The 19,660-nt window shown below is 44.1% G+C and overlaps 1 protein-coding gene across 1 annotated transcript in view; it reads left to right on the plus strand.

Moving 5' to 3' along the window:
• LOC120017632 (bifunctional heparan sulfate N-deacetylase/N-sulfotransferase 2-like) overlaps positions 1–19,660 on the plus strand; it is a 170,914-nt gene that overhangs the window by 68,885 nt on the left and 82,369 nt on the right. The window contains exon 2 of the mRNA XM_038960529.1: positions 204–239. The gene's annotated coding sequence lies outside the window, so the exon portion shown is untranslated. The remainder of the gene's footprint in view (positions 1–203; positions 240–19,660) is intronic.

Genomic DNA, 19,660 nt, shown 5'->3' on the forward strand with positions numbered 1-19,660 from the left:
CTTGCCTTTTCAAACTAGGCTACTGTTAAACACTTTTTTCTTTCATTTAAATAGAAGATACTGCCGTGTATTTGAGAGCTCACTCACTCACTGAGATGGGCAGCTCATATTAATGTAGGTGAGAGTAGCAGGGGGTGCATTTGTGTGGCTGTGAGTTGGATCCTTTAATGAATCCTGTTTCTCTTGTTCTCTCATCTCTGCAGGCCCTCGTCTTGCGTCAGACTGCTGCACACGCTGAGGTAAGGTGCTCTTCAAAGACCAACTGGGTGTTGTGTTGTGTGTGTACCCGCCTTTGTGTATATGGGATTTCATACAGTGTGTACGTTCACGCAACCAATGTGTGAATTAGCAAATGTGTAGGTGTCCTAGGATGATTAACTTTAACATAGCCCAAAGAGCTTTGCATTTCTCATGTGGCTGGTTCTATGATTGGTGCACTTGTGGACCCGGCTCACAGTAGCTCACATTGACTAAATTAGGGATGGGCATTTTAAGTAATTTCACTATTCGAATATTAATTATTATTCAACTTGTTTTTGTTGTATTTTTGTTTAAACTTGAGACGCTTGCTGCGCAGCCTGCTTGACTCGGTGCCCTGTCCGACTCTGTGCGTGCTGCAGTAGTGTAGTAGTGGTTAGGGGCCGGTGTCAAGGGAGAACGAGGAAAAACTAGCCACTGACTTGCGCTAGTTAGACAAACTTGTGAATGCCATAGGTCATATTTTATCCCATCTGGCTGTGCCTGTCTTTCACTGCAGCAAATCGATGTAAAGAAGCTAGCTAAGATAGTTTATGCTATTTTGCTGCGCTCCCCGTCATTGTCTACAAGAAGTCCATTCATATTAAATACACTAGCTGTCGGTTTCTCACGGTAGCCTACTCCTTCTCATTTAGCTGACTTAATTACAGCATTCCCACAATAACAAAAAACTCCATGAATGAAACGTGTGTAGGCTTTACGGTATGGCTTTTTATGGGCACACCTCATAAAAACCAAATTCAAAAGTGTTTAAATTAAATTAAGAATTTAAAATGTCATGGTATTTTCTTGTGTGTCGCAATGTCACATAGATAATTATAATTGAGACCAAGCCTTTTCATGATCAAATATCACATTTAAATTGTCACATGCTTCGTAAACAACAGGTGTAGATTAAGAGTGAAATGCTTATTTACTGGCCCTTCCCAACAATGCAGAGAGAAAAAATAGTAAATTCACAATGAGTAACATTAACTTTGCTATATACACTGGGTACCAGTACAGAGTCGATGTGCAGGGGTATGAGGTTGTTGAGGTAATTTTGTGTGTGTGGGGTTAAAGTGACTAGGCAACAGGATAGATAATAAACAGTAACAGCAGCGTATGTGATGAGTCAAGAGTGCAAAAAGGATAAATGCAGATAGTCCAGGTAGCTATTTGGTTAACTATTTATCAGTCTTATGGCTTGGGGGTAGAAGTTGTTCAGTGTCCTGTTGGTTCCAGACTTGGTGCCGTGTGGTAGCAGAGAGAACAGTCTATGACTTGGTTGGCTGGAGTATTTGACTATTTTTAGGGCCTTCCTCTGACACCGCCTGGTATAGAGGTCCTGGATGGCAGGAAGCTTCGCCCCAGTGATATACTGGGCCATACGCACTACCCTCTGTAGCGCCTTGTGGTCGGATACAAAGCAGTTGCCATACCAAGTGGGGATGTAGCCAGTCAAGATGGTGCAGCTGGAGAACTTTTTGAGATTCTGAGGGCCCATGCCAAATCTTTTCAGCCTCTTGAGGGGGAGAGGCACTGGCCTGCCCTCTTTACAACTGTTGGTGTGTGTGTGGACCATGATAATTCCTTAGTGATGTGGACACCAAGGAAGTTGAAGCTCTCGACCCGCTCCACTACAGCCCTGTGGATGGGGATGTGCTCGGCCCTCCCGTTTCCTGTAGTCCACAATCAGGTCCTTTTGTCTTGCTGACGTTTGAGGGAAACGTTGTTGTCGTGGCACCACACTGCCAGGTCTCTGAACTCCTACCTATAGGCTGTCTCGTCGTCGGTGATCAGGCCAACCACCATCGTGTTGTCAGCAAACGTAACAATGGTGTTGGCTACGCAGTCGTGTGTGAACGGGGAGTACAGGAGGGGACGAACCACGCACGTGGTGAATGTGTTTCCACCCTCACCACCTGGGGGTGGCCCGAAATTTTATTTTTTATTTTTATTTATTAATTTTTTTTAGATATATTTTTTTTAGGATAGTGCTCATGTAAGAGCTGTTTGAAAAGACTGCTTAATATCTGCCGTTTTGGTGGGATGGCGTTTTGGCCTGCCTGGTGCCATCACCAGGTGGTAAATTAGTTAATATACTAAATAGAAAGTGTTCCAAACCTCTGCCAATACAGCTAGTTTTCTGTTTTCCCTTTCCCAATCAAATCAAATTTATTTGTCACATACACATGGTTAGCAGATGTTAATGCGAGTGTAGCGAAATGCTTCTGTTTCTAGTTCCGACAATGCAGTAATATCTAACAAGTAATCTAACCTAACAATTTCACAACAACTACCTTATACACACAAGTGTAAAGGAATGAATACGAATATGTACATAAAAATATATGAATGAGTGATACCCAAACGGCATAGGCAAGATGCAGTAGATGGTATAGAGTACAGTATATACATATGAGATGAGTAATGTAGGGTATGTAAGCATTATATAAAGTGGCTAGTGATAAATTGATTACATCCATTTTCCCATTATTAAAGTGGCTAGAGTTGAGTCAGTATGTTGGCAGCAGCCACTCAATGTTAGTGATGGTTGTTTAACAGTCTGATGGCCTTGAGATAGATGTTTTTCAGTCTCTCATTCCCGGCTTTGATGCACCTGTACTGACCTCGCCTTCTGGATGATAGCGGGGTGAACAGGCAGTTGCTCGGGTGGTTGTTGTCCTTGATGATCTTTTTGGCCTTCCTGTGACATCGGGTGGTGTAGGTGTCCTGGAGGGTAGGTAGTTTGCACCCGGTGATGCGTTGTGCAGACCTCACTACCCTCTGGAAAGCCTTACGGTTATGGGCGGAGCAGCTGCCGTACCAGGCGGTGATGCAGCCCGACAGGATGCTCTCACTCAGATCACTCTGACAGTCCTAGCAAAATTGAGAAATTGCTCTTTGCTAAGGGATGGATCGAAATGTACAGAATGGGTACCTGGAGGGAAATGGGAGAGGGTCATGCTTTTTCAATTTCAGTCAAGGGGAGGGTTAAGTATTTACATTTTTTAAATCTAGTCCAGGGGAGGGTCATGTAATTGAAATTTTAATATTTTCAGTGTTTTATAATTAGCTACTTATTAGGCCATATATCGATGTGTGCCCTATGCCGCCCCCTGTTCTCTGATTCTCTGCTGGGCGCGCAATATCAAGTGCACCTGTAGGCTTTTTAGTATGGTCTCAATCAAATGATCTATAGGCTATGGATACTCTGAGAATGCTCAGAGAAGCATCGAGCAAAGTTGTATTTCTAAGATAGCTGCTGGGATGATGTAAATTAAAATTAGGCTGCATTACACACTGCAAAGGATATTCCAACCCTGAGCCCCTGCCTGCTCTGTTTCTCCTGCTTAAAACCATTTTTTTAGTGCTGCCTAACCAATGCTGTGCTGGCCTACAGTGGCAGTTCAGGAGGGCTTCTTCCAATTAGGCCTAGTCCAAAAAATGATATACCTTGCGTGCGGACTAGCCTATGTTCTGTTCAGTTTGAGAAGAAGAGCGTGAAGATGAGGAGGACCAGAGGTCAACTTTGAAAGCTTGCTACTACTAGAGTTGATTTGAATAAAAACTATGTTTCTTACCCATGTGTTTGTCAGAGCTATTGACCACACAATAAGCCAGATTCGAGTAACTTCCAATGTGGAGTTGAAACTTGAAGCAGCAGTCACAGCACAATCGATCGGAAATGTATGCGAGGTTATGCCATAGGCCTACCTTTTTTTATTAAAGAAAAGCACAAGCCTTATTTATTTTATTTAACCTTTTAACGAGGCAAGTAAGTTAAGAATACATTCTTATTTTACAATGACTGCCTACCCCGGCCAAACCCTCCCATAACCCGGACAAGGCTGGGCCAATTGTGTGCCGCCCTATGGGACTTGTGATACAGCCCGGGATCGAACCAGGGTCTGTAGTGACGCCTCTAGTACTGACATGCAGTGCCTTAGACCGCTGTGCCACTCAGGAGTCACAAGCCTACCCATTATTAACTTCAGATTTTTAAGAAAATAAAACCTGTTCAATTTATATGAAGTGATCTACAGTATGACAGCGCTTTAGTCCGTGATGCTTTATACTTAAACAAGCTGTGAAATACCCAGGAAAGATGTGACTTATGCGTATGGGGATATCATTGTTTCGCTTCTTTGAATTTGAGGCTGAGCTACAACATATAGCAGAAGAGACAAAACATTTTACTCTTCTTGGGAAGTAATCAAATTCTGTCACTATCAATTGATTAAGCTATTCACTTTCTGTACAATAGAATGTTTAAACCCAGACATCTTTTAGGGAAACACTGTGACCTTCTATTGTTGGGTTAAGCCATGGAAGAAGAGTAGCCAGCAGTTAAAGCTTACATTTTTCTGTGTCAGTAGGACCTGCGGTCTCGGGTGGAAAGGTAGGCCTGCGGTCTCGGGTGGAAAGGTAGGCCTGCGGTCTGGGGTGGAAAGGTAGGCCTGCGGTCTGGGGTGGAAAGGTAGGCCTGCGGTCTGGGGTGGAAAGGTAGGCCTGCGGTCTGGGGTGGAAAGGTAGGCCTGCGGTCTGGGGTGGAAAGGTAGACCTGCGGTCTGGGGTGGAAAGGTAGGCCTGCGGTCTGGGGTGGAAAGGTAGGCCTGCGGTCTGGGGTGGAAAGGTAGGCCTGCGGTCTGGGGTGGAAAGGTAGGCCTGCGGTCTGGGGTGGAAAGGTAGGCCTGCGGTCTGGGGTGGAAAGGTAGGCCTGCGGTCTGGGGTGGAAAGGTAGGCCTGCGGTCTGGGGTGGAAAGGTAGGCCTGCGGTCTGGGGTGGAAAGGTAGGCCTGCGGTCTGGGGTGGAAAGGTAGGCCTGCGGCTGGTGAAGGGCCTGCGGCTGGGTGGAAAGGTAGGCCTGCGGCCTGCGGTCTGGGGTGGAAAGGTAGGCCTGCGGTCTGGGGTGGAAAGGTAGGCCTGCGGCCTGCGGTGGAAAGGTAGGCCTGCGGTCTGGGGTGGAAAGGTAGGCCTGCGGTCTGGGGTGGAAAGGTAGGCCTGCGGTCTGGGGTGGAAAGGTAGGCCTGCGGTCTGGGGTGGAAAGGTAGGCCTGCGGTCTGGGGTGGAAAGGTAGGCCTGCGGCCTGCGGTCTGGGGTGGAAAGGTAGGCCTGCGGCCTGCGGTCTGGGGTGGAAAGGTAGGCCTGCGGTCTGGGGTGGAAAGGTAGGCCTGCGGTCTGGGGTGGAAAGGTAGGTCTGCGGTCTGGGGTGGAAAGGTAGGCCTAACTTGATAGTACCATGCTCCGATTCCTAATGATGTCTCAGATTTAATTATTTGCAAACAGGGACAGTTTCAAACAAGACACACTGGTATGGCATTGGAGAAATATGGTAAGATGAACACGGGAATAACTCTGTCCATTCTTAGCCTGTAATTTCAGTCTTTTTTGTTTTATTAAAAAAGATTCTGCTAATATGTAAACTGACATAGAATTGGATACATTTTTTATTAAAGGCTTTTTTTCTTGAACCTGCAAATACAATGATAGTTTCATGCAATGCTTTTTCTATAAAGGACATCTTTTTACTCTTGTCCACGGTCTGTGAACCCACAACCTTCTGGCCCGCAGCCCTGTGCGCTATCAAAATTCCTACGTTGCCATGTAATGCGTACAGGAAGAGAACTTTTCTGAAACGGCATATCAAAGGCTCTGGCCTGTCAACTTTCCAAATGTCATCAAAACAAAGTACGCTAGACAAGGTGAGATCTTTTTGTGTCAAATTTTATTATGTGACAAATGGTGGTGGAAACTATTATTGATTTTTATAATAACCATCATATGGAAATAAACGCGATGACATGTTGTGTGGTCCTCCCACTACGACTCGGGAAAGCGTGCAGTTTATTAGGCTACAGATGAAATATGTTATGATGAACTTCACTGGGTGGTGAAAGTGCATGGTGATGAGCTTGATGCTGCTGTCCAATAAATATCGAGGGTCTTATTCTGGTGACATGATTGATGATGGGCTGACGTTTGACATTTAAAAATAATCTCGCTCTTTTGTCCATAGTAATTTCATAATGTAGGCTATACCTGCACTGTATCTGTGAGCTGTTTAGCTAGAGTGCACATGCCAATACCGGGTGGCGCAGTGGTCTAGGGCACTGCATCGCAGTGCTAGCTGCGCCACCAGAGTCTCTGGGTTCGCGCCCAGGCTGGGCTGGGTTCGCGCCCAGGCTCTGTCGCAGCCGGCCGCAACCGGGAGGTCCGTGGGGCGACGCACAATTGGCATAGCGTCGTCCGGGTTAGGGAGGGTTTGGCCGGTAGGGATATCCTTGTCTCAGTATGTAAAATGTAATAAAATGTATGCACTCTACTGTAAGTCGCTCTGGATAAGAGCGTCTGCTAAATGACTAAAATGTAAATACCGGAGTGGGCACATTCTCCATAAATGCAAACCGTTTTTGGACAAAACCATCAGTAGAGATGAAAATGCGATGAAAACCAATTTAACTTGGAACTAAAGTATTTTTTTTATGTGCACTACGTGATCACGCACAGACTTATCTGCAACAAGTCAATTTGATAGAAAATCTTTGGTGGGAAATTAGCATATTTCATTTACGCAGATAATTTTTTTGCGTAAAACTCTGTCGCCAATTGGATGGAAACCTAGCTAGTAAGGTACTTAATCTTTACAGAGAAATTATTTGATATTGAGATTAAAACAGCTGCAAAAAAATTAAGATTCTCCTTGCACACCCTTGCTCGATGTTGTTGTGTAACAATCAAAGGTCGCACATTTCATGTCTCAGTGTTACCTTTGGTTTCTCCAGCTGTCTTTTTCTATATTCTCCTTGTATTCCTTTCTTTCTTCCTTCCTTCCTAACGATGAATGATTCATTTAAATCCTCCAGGTAAGGGTTCATTTTGCTGCTCCTGCCCTGGGTCTCCTCCTCCCACCTGTTCAGATCACAGTACCCAGCCTAGAGGCCCCTTTCTCTGGCCCTGGAAACCCAGGAGCTCTGCCTCTTTACCACCCACTCAACCACCCACCTACGGCTGACAGTTCTGGCGCTCACTCCCCTCCCCCTACCGCTCGCTCTCTCTCGCTCTTCCCCTTTCTCTCTCTCTCTGCCTGCCTGTGGCGGGGGTGGTGTACTAATGTGCTTTTATAATTCACTGTTAGTTTGGGCAAGGCATGTTCACCCAGCACCTCCACCCCCAAGCGCCCGCAGTGATGCATCTGTGAGCGATTCTCCAATGAAAAATAAATGAAATCGGAGGGGTAAAGGAAAGGGGGAGAGAACAACAGGAAAACGGATTAATTATATTCATTCTGGTGAACTGTGCAGTGAGCAGCAGGCCAACCTGTGTGTTTATGTGTATGCGCGCATGATTGTGTGCTAGCGAGTGCCTATCATAACTATTCACCTCCCTTGGATTCCTTCACATTTTTATTGTTACAAAGTATGATTTAAAATGGATAAAACATTTTTTTTATCAACGATCTACACAATCTACACTAAGTATTCACCCCCTGAGTCAATACACCTTTGGCAATGATCTCCAAGCTTTGTCGAGGTGTTGGGGTTCATGGCTAGACAGCCATTTTAAAGTCTTGCCATTACATTTTCAAGCGGATTTGAAGTAAAAACAGTAACTTGGCCACTTAACAACGTTCACGGTCTTCTTGGTAAGCAACTCCAGTGTAGATTTGGCCTTGTGTTGTAGGTTATTGTCCTGCTGAAAGGTGAATTCATCTCCCAGTGTCTGGTGTAAAGCAGACTGAACCAGGTTTTCCTCTAGGATTTAGCCTGTGCTTAGCTCTATCCTATTTCTTTTTATCCTGAAAAACTCCCCAGTCTTTGCCTATGTCAAGCCTACCCATACCATGATGCAGCCACCACCATGCTTGAAAAAAAGAAAGCAGTTACTCAGTGATGTGATGTGTTGGATTAGCCCCAAACTTTAAGGCTTTGCATATAGGCCAAAAAGTGTATACCTTTGACATGCATTTTTTTCTTCACTATTACTTTAGTGCCTTGATTGCATACAGGATGCATGTTTTGGAATACCTGATGTATTTTTTGATTCTTCTTCTTTACTCTGTAATTTAGGTCATTATTGTGGAGTCACTACGCTGTTGTTGATCCATCCTCAGTTTTCTCCCATCACAGCCATTGAACTTGTTTTAATATCACCAATGGCCTCCTGGTGACATCGCTAAGCAGTTTCCTTCATATCTTGCAGCTCAGTTCAGAAGGATGACTGTATTTTTGTTGTGTCTGGGTGGTTTAATACGTCACCCACAGGATAATTATTAACTTGACCATGCTTGAAGATATATTCAATGTCTGGTAGATGGGTAACAATCACTGCCATTTTTAAGAGGGTTTTTCCAAAAGCTCCCTGGTCTTTGTAGTTGAATCTGCTTGAAATTCAATACTTGACTGAGAGACCTTAGATGTTGTTTGTATGGAGGAAAGAGAAAAGGGTAATCATAAATGTCAGCCCCTATTGAGTCCATGTAGCCTGTTATGTGATTTGTTAAGCCAAATGTTACTCCTGAACTAATTTAGGCTTGCCTAAACAAAGGGGTGAATACTTATGCAACTATTTTTGTTATTTAATTTGTTAAAAGATGTCATTTTCTTTTCACTTTGACATGGAGTATTTTGTGTAGGTCAATGACCAAAAAAGAACAATTCACATCTATTTCATTCCACTTTGTAACGCAACAAAATGTGAAAACATATGAGGGTGAATACCCACTTCTGATACCCACTGTGTGTGTGTGTTCTCAGTCTGGTCCATCACATCCTAGTGGTTATCATCTGCAGAGCCCTGTAAGCATGGTTTGTGTGACAGAGTGCAGGGTGGGGTGAGGATGCGGAGGCTGGATGGAGAAGGTAATTGAGGAGCTGAAAATGGATTTCTGTAACACAAGCTGTTATACATTTTAATGTATTTTGATCCCCATGCTCAGTCACAGACTGAAGGGTGACCTCCAGCTTCCATCTCTTTTCCTGCTCCTTCTCCCTCTCTCGTTCCATCTCTCTCTCTCTCTCTCTGGGTGCTGCCTTCCCTGTTTACTCTAGCCCTCGGCACTATAAGGGGGGCTTCACACCTGCCACTACCCTCTGCATACTAATGACAGGCGCAATACGAGAGGGAGATGTGTGTACACACTCACTCACAAACATGCTCATACACAATCACTTTCATTCCAAACTCGCCTACTCGCTGTATTATTAGAAAGAATGCAAGACTTAGAGATGTACAGTATAGCCACACACTCACTCATTGTCACACCTGCATATATGCACACATGCAATATGTGTGCACACAATGTCTGTCTGACACCTACACTGTCTGGCATATACACAGTGGTTTAGTGCACACGCATGAACCCACATAACTCGCTCTTTTTCTCTCCTGTCTTACTGTCTCCCTACCTTCCGGTCTGTCTCTCCATACCCTCTTCTGTTCTCCCTATTGTATCCATATGGTTGGGTGCTAATAAGCCTGGGGGCTAAGCTGGTGTCGTCCTTGAGCCGCGAGGCGGGTCATGTCCATCTGTCCCAGACTGCTAATTAGCTAACGGGATTGGCCATTCCCTGGACAGCACCCTGATCACAGTACCTCAGGGCCCTGGCCTGCCCTGAGCACCCATCACTGCCATTGATCCCCATTGATCACTCACACCCGGGGAGCACTAAGCCCGGCCCAGGCTTCCTCTTGCTACATTATAGTGCTCTTCTCAGAATCAGTCCACAGGGTGATGAAGTGGGGGGGGGGGGGGGGGGGGGGAGGCTGCAGCTGCAGATGGGTTAGCTGATGATACATCTGTGACAGGGGGAGGAGGAAGGTGAAGGGTGGAGTGAATGAAACTGAGTGTGTTTGTGAGAGAAGGTGAAAGTGTTTAGGACTGTGAAGTTTGAGTGTGTTTTGTCTTTTGGGGGTGTATGGTTTGTAGATAAGATTAAAGGTGGGGTAGAAGAAGGATGTGTCAAGTTTTATAGAGTCTGGTATTTGAGAATTAGCCTAAGTGGCTAATTAGCACTGTGTTATGTCTGCAGTTATGTAATGTGTTATGATATCATACTAATATAGCTAATGGCATGTCTCACCATCTCTTACGCAACTCACACGGTCTGTTTCCCTGCAGACCCCTACTCCACTGAGGCCTGGCTGTGTCTCGGCTCATTCTAAGTTATTTAAAGCTCTGCCTCTGCTTCCTCTCAGCTCTAACTCACCCGTCTCTCAGCTACTCTGGCTGATGAAGTGCGATTTCTTTTTTTTCTTTTTTTAAAGGAGGCTTGGGTCAGAATCCGAATGAAACTACTTCCCCTCCGGTGTTTTCTCTTCTTCTCCTGTACGAATGTACGAAGTGCTCCCTGCGTCAAAACATTTCTACCCCTGCCCTTCCTGAGCAGATGTTTGCTGAATTAATCTCCCCGCATTCCGTGATTAATTGGCCGAGTTAAATGGGAGGTGTGTTCCGTGTAATGGATTTTCTGTATGCTGTCCAAAGTGCCGGCGAGAGAAACCGAGGGAACGGGAAAGGTAAACAGGAGGGCGAAAGCCAAACTAGCTGTAAGCGACAGTCCGTCCGTCAGTCTCTCAGGATTGGAGCCGTGCTGCTGCCTGCCACTAACTGCACAACCTGACATTGCCCCAGGGGCTTCATTTGGCCTGCTGTTGCAGATGTGATGTCATAGCTGGAGCCCCATTGTATAGGTGGGGAATTTGAGTAGTTTATATGGTGTGTTTGAGATTTGGTTGAAGCAACCCTGAGCCAACTGGTGTTGGACTGACATGCACACACCTAGTCCTCAGAGAGGAGAGCTGGGTCTCCCATTGAGCATCTGTATAGTGTGCGTGTGTGTGTGTGTTTTGAAACAGTGAACAGGTGTGGCCATTTGGCTGTGTGTGTATTAGGTGTTTGTGTGTCTTAGAGAGCGCGTTAGTGACTGCCAGGCAGGGGGTAATTAGCCAGATCGCTGTGTGTGCAGCTAGGAGGAATACTAACAGCCAGCGTGCTAGGCGAGTGGTCACTGATGGATGGGGCCTAACGGACAGCCGGGGCCAGAGCCGGCGGTCTGGAGGAGTAACCTCGTCCTCACAGCGCATTTATATCACTTTCACCACCTCTGCAGGGGCTATGGCCTGCTTCATAAGTAGGCACCACAGGATACACATCCCCAGCCCTCCCTGTCATTGTGTGTGAGGAAGTAGTATTTAATTGCTTTGCTGGGGAATTCAGAGCAACCAAGAGAGAAGGAAGGAAGGGTGAGAGAGAGCGCGGATATGAAGTATGATTCACCCCTCTCAGGGCAGATGCCCTTGTCTAGGACGTGGTGGCTGCCTTCAAACAGCCTTTCTCTTCCTCCCTCCATATCTCCCTTTATTTCTCTCTCTACCTCCTCCTCTCTCTCGGGGCTCAAGGCCGTGTCCAGGGCGTCACCGTGGGCCAGACGCTCTCTCAGCTGTCAGTAGACATGCTGGCAGAGACACAGGCAGGCCAGGGAGGAGGCTGCGGTCACTGGGCTAAATGAGAGGAGGGAGGCCAATCTGTCCACATCACTTAATAACTCAGAGTATGCGCAAAACAGCTGGCAGGCATATTCAAGGTAATTTTCAACCTCTCCCGGTCTGTGATTCCCCCCATGTTTTAAGATGACCACCATCATTCCTGTCCCCAAGAACTCTGAGGCTTCATGCCACAATAACTACCACCCTGTAGCACTCACTTCTGTAATCATGAAGTGCTTTGAGAGGCTTGTTATGGCACACGTTAACTCCGCCACCCTAGACCCACTCCAATTAGCATACCACCCCAACAGATCCCTATGCAATTTAAATTGCTCTCCACACTGCCCTCACCCACTTAGATAAGAGGAATACCTATGTGAGAATGGTCTTCATTGACTACAGCTCAGCGTTCAACATCATAGTCCCCTCCAAGCTCATCACCAAGCTAGGGACCTGGGACTGAACCCCTCTCTCTGCAACTGGATCCTAAACTTCCTGACGGGCCGGACCCAGGTAGTGAGGGTAGGCAACATCACCTCAGCCACGCTGACCCTCAACACAAGGGCCCCACAGGGCTGTGTGCTTAGTCCCCTCCTGTACTCCCTGTTCACCCACGACTGCGTGGCCACGCGGGGGGGGGGGGGGGGGGGGGGGGGGGGGGGGGGGGGGGTGAGTGCGCCCCTAACCACATCGACGGGGCTTCAGTGGAGCAGGTCAAGAGCTCCTCGGTGTCCAAATCACTAAGGACTTAAAATGGTCCGAACACGCGCACACAGTCGTGAAGAAGGTGCGACAGAGCCTCTTCCCCCTCAGGAAGTTGAAAAAGTTTTGCATCGGCCCTCAAAGTTCTACAGCTGTACCGTTGAGTTTATTTTGACTGGCTGCATTGCTGCCTGGTATGGGAATAACACCACCCTCAATCGCATTGCGCTACAGAGGGTGGTGCGGACAGCCAGTACATCACTGGGGCCGAGCTCCCTGCCATCCAGGACATCTATATCAGGCAGTTTGGTAGGAAGGCCCGGAAAATAGTTAAGACTCTAACCACCCAAGCCATAGACTATTCTCTCTGTTTCTAGTCTGGCACCATCAGGCTCTTGAACAGCTTCTATCCCCAAGCAATAAGACTGATAAATAGCTACATGGACTTTCGGAGTTAAACTTGTATCCTCATTGACCTTTATTTTTTAACTGTCTCTCTGCACACACACACACACACACACACACACACACACACACACACACAATATGCACATACATTTATTCTGACTCTACACACTCCTCACCCACTGACATACAAGCTGCTGCTGTTGTTTATCTTATATCCTGATGCCTAGTCACCTTACCCCTATACATATCTAACTCCAGCATACATGCACATTGTAAATATGGTATTGAAACTGACCCTATATATAGTAATGCTTGCTTACTTATTGTGTTCTTCATATTTCTTGTTTAAAAAAAAAATCTATTACATTGTAATTGGTTATTGCATTGTTGGGTTTTGAGTTTGCATGAAAGGCATTTCACTGTACTTGTGCAAGTGACATTAAAACTTGAAATGTAACTAAGTCTGTATGTTATTGGTTGTCCAAGAGTATTCTGTTCTTTCGACCAATCAATTGGTAGAAATGTTAAAACGTTTATTTTTCCATATTTAGAAACATTCTGTGTTTTAATCAAATCAACTATATTCACTGAGCTTGTCTGATGCTTTTAAGCACACGGTTTGATTAAATAATTAAGACACACAAATGACTAGAGGGAGTCCGACCAGCAATTGGTCGGTTGTGCCGGGCCGTGTAAAAATAAAATAAAAAATAAAATAAAGAAGACAGTCACTGTGTGACTAGCACCCGCATTCTCTCTCTCCTTCCTGCTGCAGCGACCACCACAGAACGTCAGTGTTTATCGCGCTGTCCGTGTTGCTGAATCTGCAACATAATTACAGCCATTTCTGACTGAAAAGTTCTGTCACCGAAATCCCTCATTTGTTTAGGAAAAACATTCCTTCAACCCTTGCTCTCTTTACGTGACACGTATGCATCACATGCACATGACCAGTAGGGCCTGACCTATAGCATAATCACATCCAATAAATTGGTTATAACAAACTCAACAGGGGAATGTTAACTTCTACTTGCACACAATCCCGGATCCGGGAGCACCCTCATCAGTAAAAAAGCTGACTAGCATAGCCTAGCATAGCGCCACAAGTAAATACTAGCATCTAAATATCATGAAATCACAAGTCCAAGACACCAGATGAAAGATACACATCTTGTGAATCCAGCCATCATTTCTGATTTTTAAAATGTTTTACAGGGAAGACACAATATGTATTTCTATTAGCTAACCACGTTAGCAAAAGACACAACTTTTTTTTTCTCCACCATTTTTTTCCTGCATAGGTAGCTATCACAATTTCGACCAAATAAAGATATAAATAGTCACTAACCAAGAAACAACTTCATCAGATGACAGTCTGATAACATATTTATTGTATAGCATATGTTTTGTTAGAAAAATGTGCATATTTCAGGTATAAATCATAGTTTTACATTGCAGCCACCATCACAACTCTCACCAAAGCGACTAGAATAACTACAGAGACCAACGTGAATTACCTAAATACTCATCATAAAACATTTATGAAAAATACACAGCGTACAGCAAATGAAAGACAAAGATCTTGTGAATCCAGCCAATATTTCAGATTTTTTAAGTGTTTTACAGCGAAAACACAATATAGCATTATATTAGCTTACTACAATAGCCAACCACACAACAGCATTGATTCAAGCCAACAATAGCGATAACGAATAAACCAGCAAAAGATATTAATTTTTTCACTAACCTTCTCAAACTTCTTCAGATGACAGTACTATAACATCATATTACACAATACATATAGAGTTTGTTCGAAAATGTGCATATTTAGCGGCACAAATCGTGGTTATACAATGAGAATAGTAGCCAAGCTGCCAACAAAATGTCGGGAGAAATCTTGGGAGAGGCACCTAATCTAATCAGTAACTAATCATAAACTTGACTAAAAAATACAGGTTGGACAGCAAATGAAAGATACATTAGTTCTTAATGCAACCGCTGTGTTAGATTTTTACAATTAACGTTACTACGACATACAGCGTGCGTTAAAGCGAGACCGCACCGAAATTAATGGCGGAATAGTAGTTTCATATTTTTCAACAGAACAACGAATTAACATCATAAATACTTCTTACTTTTTGATGAGCTTCCATCAGAATCTTGGGCAAGTTGTCCTTTGTCCAGAAGAATCGTTGCTCGGTTGTAGATTGTTGCCTTCAACTTTGGAATTAGCAGTAAACATTAGCCATGTGGCGAAGACGTGCCCAACTCACTATAACGCAGCACAAAGAAATATCCGAAAATCGCAATATACTGATATAAACTGATATAACTCGGTTTAAAATAACTAAATTATGATGTCTTTAACACCTAGCTTTCCAGAACGCCATCCTGAGGTCTGTCTTGCGTCATGGCGAATGTTGAAAAGAGTGCACCCCCGGTTCCAAGAGCCCTTATATGGCCTCAGATCTGCCTAGCAACTCCATTCCAATTCTCACTATTTGCTGACATCTAGGGGAAGGCGTATGCAGTGCATGTCGACCAATAGAAGACATGCAAATTAATAAACTGACCCTAGAACAGGCTGCCTGATTTCAGATTTCTCACTTCCTCACAGGAAGTTTGCTCCAACTTGAGTTCTGTTTTACTCACAGATATAATTCAAACGGTTTTAGAAACTAGAGTGTTTTCTATCCAATAGTAATAATAATATGCATATTGTACGAGCAAGAATTGAGTACGAGGCAGTTTAATTTGGGAACGAAATTTTTACAAAGTGAAAACAACACCCCCTATTGAGAAAAAACTTGTTGCTCACGAGGTAAAGGGGAAGTCAGATGTGTGGAATACATTTGACTAGTTATGGGGGGGGAAGTAAGGAACAAGCGCTGCGTGAATATGTGCCAAACAGGTGCTGTATAGATTACAATATTTTTTTGACCGTTTGGAGCAATGTAAACAACACCAAATATATTATAAGCATACCAGGGAGGTCTGATGTGACGTTTATTTTGCTAAGCCTTTATTACAGCAAAGACTAAAAACCAGTCACATTAATTAGTGAATACAGTTTCCAAATTGGAATGGTTTATTTTTTAAGCTAATTACTCAAGGCTCACTTTATTTTATTTTAAATGCTGTGTGATGACATGAATGAAGGATTGATTGATACAGTAGCTTATATACAGTACTTAATTTGTAAATCAGGAGGTGCCGGAGCATAAATGTGAGCGCGAGAGGGTGGTGACCTAGGGAGGTGTGTTAGGTTAGCTAATATAGAGACAAAGTTTGTTAGAATTTTTACATTGCAAAGAGTGACAATTATTTTTCATGCCATGAGAGGTACCGGATCCGGCCCAATAGGTCCTGGAATTAAACAGTTCAAAAAGGAGAGGTGCACACTGTCCTATATATTGTATTGAAATATAGGCCTAAGTAAGTTAAGGTATTAAGATGGATGTGCTCTTAGGCCTACAGCTCAATTGTGGTTATACAAAGCTGCTATACTAAGCCTACAAATGATAATGACATTACTTATTATAATGATGATCATAATAACAATAATTATTATAAATATACTTTTTTGGACAATTTGGAACAGTGTAAACAACACAAAAAAATTAGAAATAATACCAGCGAGGCTGTTCAAACAGAAAGAAAAAAGTATAAAGCCTTTATTTCAGCAAAGCAAAGACAAAAAAAACCTGCAGAATTTGTGAAATTGTTTACTTGACACGTGTGAGTGCATACTCTTGGCATTCTCTCAACCAGCTTCATGAGGTAGTCACCTGGAGTGCATTTCAATTAACAGATGTGCCTTGTTAAAAGTTAATTTGTGGAATATCTTTCCTTAATGCGTTTGAACCAATCAGTTGTGTTGTGACAAGGTAGGGTTGGTATACAGACCAAGTCCATATTATGGCAAGAACAGCTCAAATAAGCAAAGAGAAACGACAGTCCATTACCTTAAGATGTGAATTTCAGTCAATCCGGAAAATTTCAAGAACTTCGAAAGTTTCTTCAAGTGCAGTCGCAAAAACCATCAAGCTCTTTGATGAAACTGGCTCTCATGAGGACCACCACAGGAAAGGAAGACCCAGAGTTACCTCTGCTACAGAGGATAAGTTCATTAGAGTTACCAGCCTCAGAAATTGCAGCCCAAATAAATGCTTTCAGAGAGTTCAGGTAAGACACATCTCAACGTTAACTGTTCAGAGGAGACTGAATCATGCCTTCATGGTCAAATTGCTACGAAGAAACCACTACTAAAGGACACCAATAAGAAATTACTTGCTTGGGCCAAGAAACACAAGCAATGGACATTAGACCATTGGAAATTTGTCCTTTGGTCTGATGAGTCCAAATTTGAGATTTTTAGTTCCTACAGCTATGTCTTTGTAAGAAACAGAGTAGGTGAATGGATGATCTCCGCATATGTGGTTCCCACCGTGAAGCATGGAGGAGGAGGTGTGGGGGTGCTTTGCTGGTGATCTATTTCGAATTCAAGGCACACTTAAACAGCATGGTTACTACAGCATTCTATAGCGATACGCCATCCCATCTGGTTTGCGCTTAGTGGGACTATAATTTCTTTTTCAACAGGACAATGACCCAAAACACAGGCTGTGTAAGGGCTATTTGTCCAAGGAGAGTGATGGAGTGCTGCACCTGTTCTCCACAATCACCCGACCTCAACCCAATTGAGATGGTTTGGGATGAGTTGGACTGCAGAGTGAAGGAAAAGCAGCCAACAAGTGCTTAGCATATGTGGGAACTCCTTCAAGACTGTTAGTAAAGCATTCCATGTGAAGCTGTTTGAGAGAATGTCAAGTGTGTGCAAAGCTGTCAAGGCAAAGGGTGGCTACTTTGAAGAATCTCAAATATAAAATACATGTTGATTTGTTTAACACATGATTCCATAAGCGTTATTTCATAGTTTTGATGTCTTCAGTATTTTTCTACAATGTAGAAAATAGTAATAATAAAGAAAAACCCTTGAATGAGTAGGTGTGTCTATACTTTTGACTGGTAGTATATGGATGATTTATAAAGCCAGGCACATTTAACAGTTAGGCTATTTATTATAGACCTAATTAAGTTGGGTTCCTCTCTCCTCACTTTTCTTAGACAATAACGCAAGGGCTGTTTTTTTTTGTTTCCTCATTCTGCTGCTACCTCCGCCGCATTGGTAGCCTAGTGGTTAGAGCATTGGACTTGTAACTGAAAGGTTGCAAGATCGAATCCCCGAGCTGACAAGGTAAAAATCTGTCGTTCTGCCCCTGAACAAGGCAGTTAACCCACTGTTCCTAGGCCGTCATTGAAAATATGAATTTGTTCTTAACTGACTTGCCGAGTTAAATAAAGGTAAAATAAATTAAATTGTTCTTAACACCAGTATGCTGGTTAACTTTGCTATTATGCACGTAGCACATGGTCGAAGAGAAGGCGTCAATTCAACAGCACACTGATGTTTCACAACTGCGGACAGCAACCACTATCCAACGCGGGAGAAAGCGCATTTGTTATAAAATAATATTAGATGTATTAGTGTTGCACCATTGTTATGTAATATAACCATATACAATTTGAATGAATTGACTGTGCCATCCCCACAGCCTTCACAATGGAATAGTCCGCTCAGGCCTAATCAATAATCAAACACTGGTGTGTGTGTGTGTCTTGTACATAATATTGTTTTGTTTTTTTGCTACTGCTCGACAAAAGAAATCTCCGTCGCCCAAACAGCCTATCGACCAGTTGACTAAATGGGGACAGCCCTGGTGTATTTGTCTCTCCTATCTTTCCTTCGATGATTTTTCATAGTTACCAATGGAAGCCCACTCAAGTTTAATCAGGCGGGAGCTTGCATGCATCTGCATCCTGTGTGTGTGTGGGGGGGGGGTGTTTATGTGGGTTTTCCGACACACTACTGAGTGGTTGATGGAGGGAGAGCTGGGAGAAGCAGGGGGCTCTGTATGTGGTGTTGATTACAAGCTGTTGAAAAGCTGACGTGGCAGGATGCCCAATTCTTTACATTTATTTAACTAGGCAAGTCGGTTAAGAACAAAATCTTATTTACAATGAAGTCCTACCCAGGCCAAACCCGGACATCGCTGGTCCAATTATGCGCCGCCCTATGGGACTCTTAATCACGGCCGGATGTGAAACAGCCTGGAGATCAACGCATACATTGGCTCTGAGCTCCAGTTTGGGGCGAAAAACACCAAACACTGTGCAGGCAGCCACTCATCACTACACCAGCCCATTCTGCCCCAACCTGCTGATTTTAAATGGTATGTTATAAAGGGAGTGCAGAGTCATCATTCAGTTCTGATTTGAGGAAGTGATTCTTTATGTATTGTAGTTCCTAAATAATAAAACGATGCTTTTGCTGTTTAAGGAACTATGGTATGGCCTTCTGGCCTTCTCTCTTTTCATCCTCCTGGTTCCCCTTTCTCCTTTTGTCCTGTCTACCCTCTTCTGTGGTCTTCCTCTTTTTCACTCTTTCAACCTCAGGAAGGTGGGTGTTGTCAAACCCACTGAAATGAGGGAGGGAAGGGGACATAGTAGTGGGAGTGGTAGTAGGATGCCGGGTGGAGGAGGGAGGGAGGGTGTGTACTGTGTTGTGCCCCCCCGTAGCCCTAGGCAGTAAGTGTGGCTTGGTGGAGAGTCCCGTCGTTACGGCGCTGCCTGCATGTGGGTTAATTGTCTGCTGGAATGCTGGGGATCTGTTTCCACCAGGAAAAAGCCAGGAGTAATGAACCGACGAGAACGAGAAAAATACGTGGGGAAACGGAAGAGAATAGAAGGCAGCCGAGTGAAGA

The sequence above is a fragment of the Salvelinus namaycush genome, chromosome 22, assembly GCF_016432855.1.
Source record: "Salvelinus namaycush isolate Seneca chromosome 22, SaNama_1.0, whole genome shotgun sequence".
Lineage (NCBI taxonomy): Eukaryota > Metazoa > Chordata > Actinopteri > Salmoniformes > Salmonidae > Salvelinus > Salvelinus namaycush.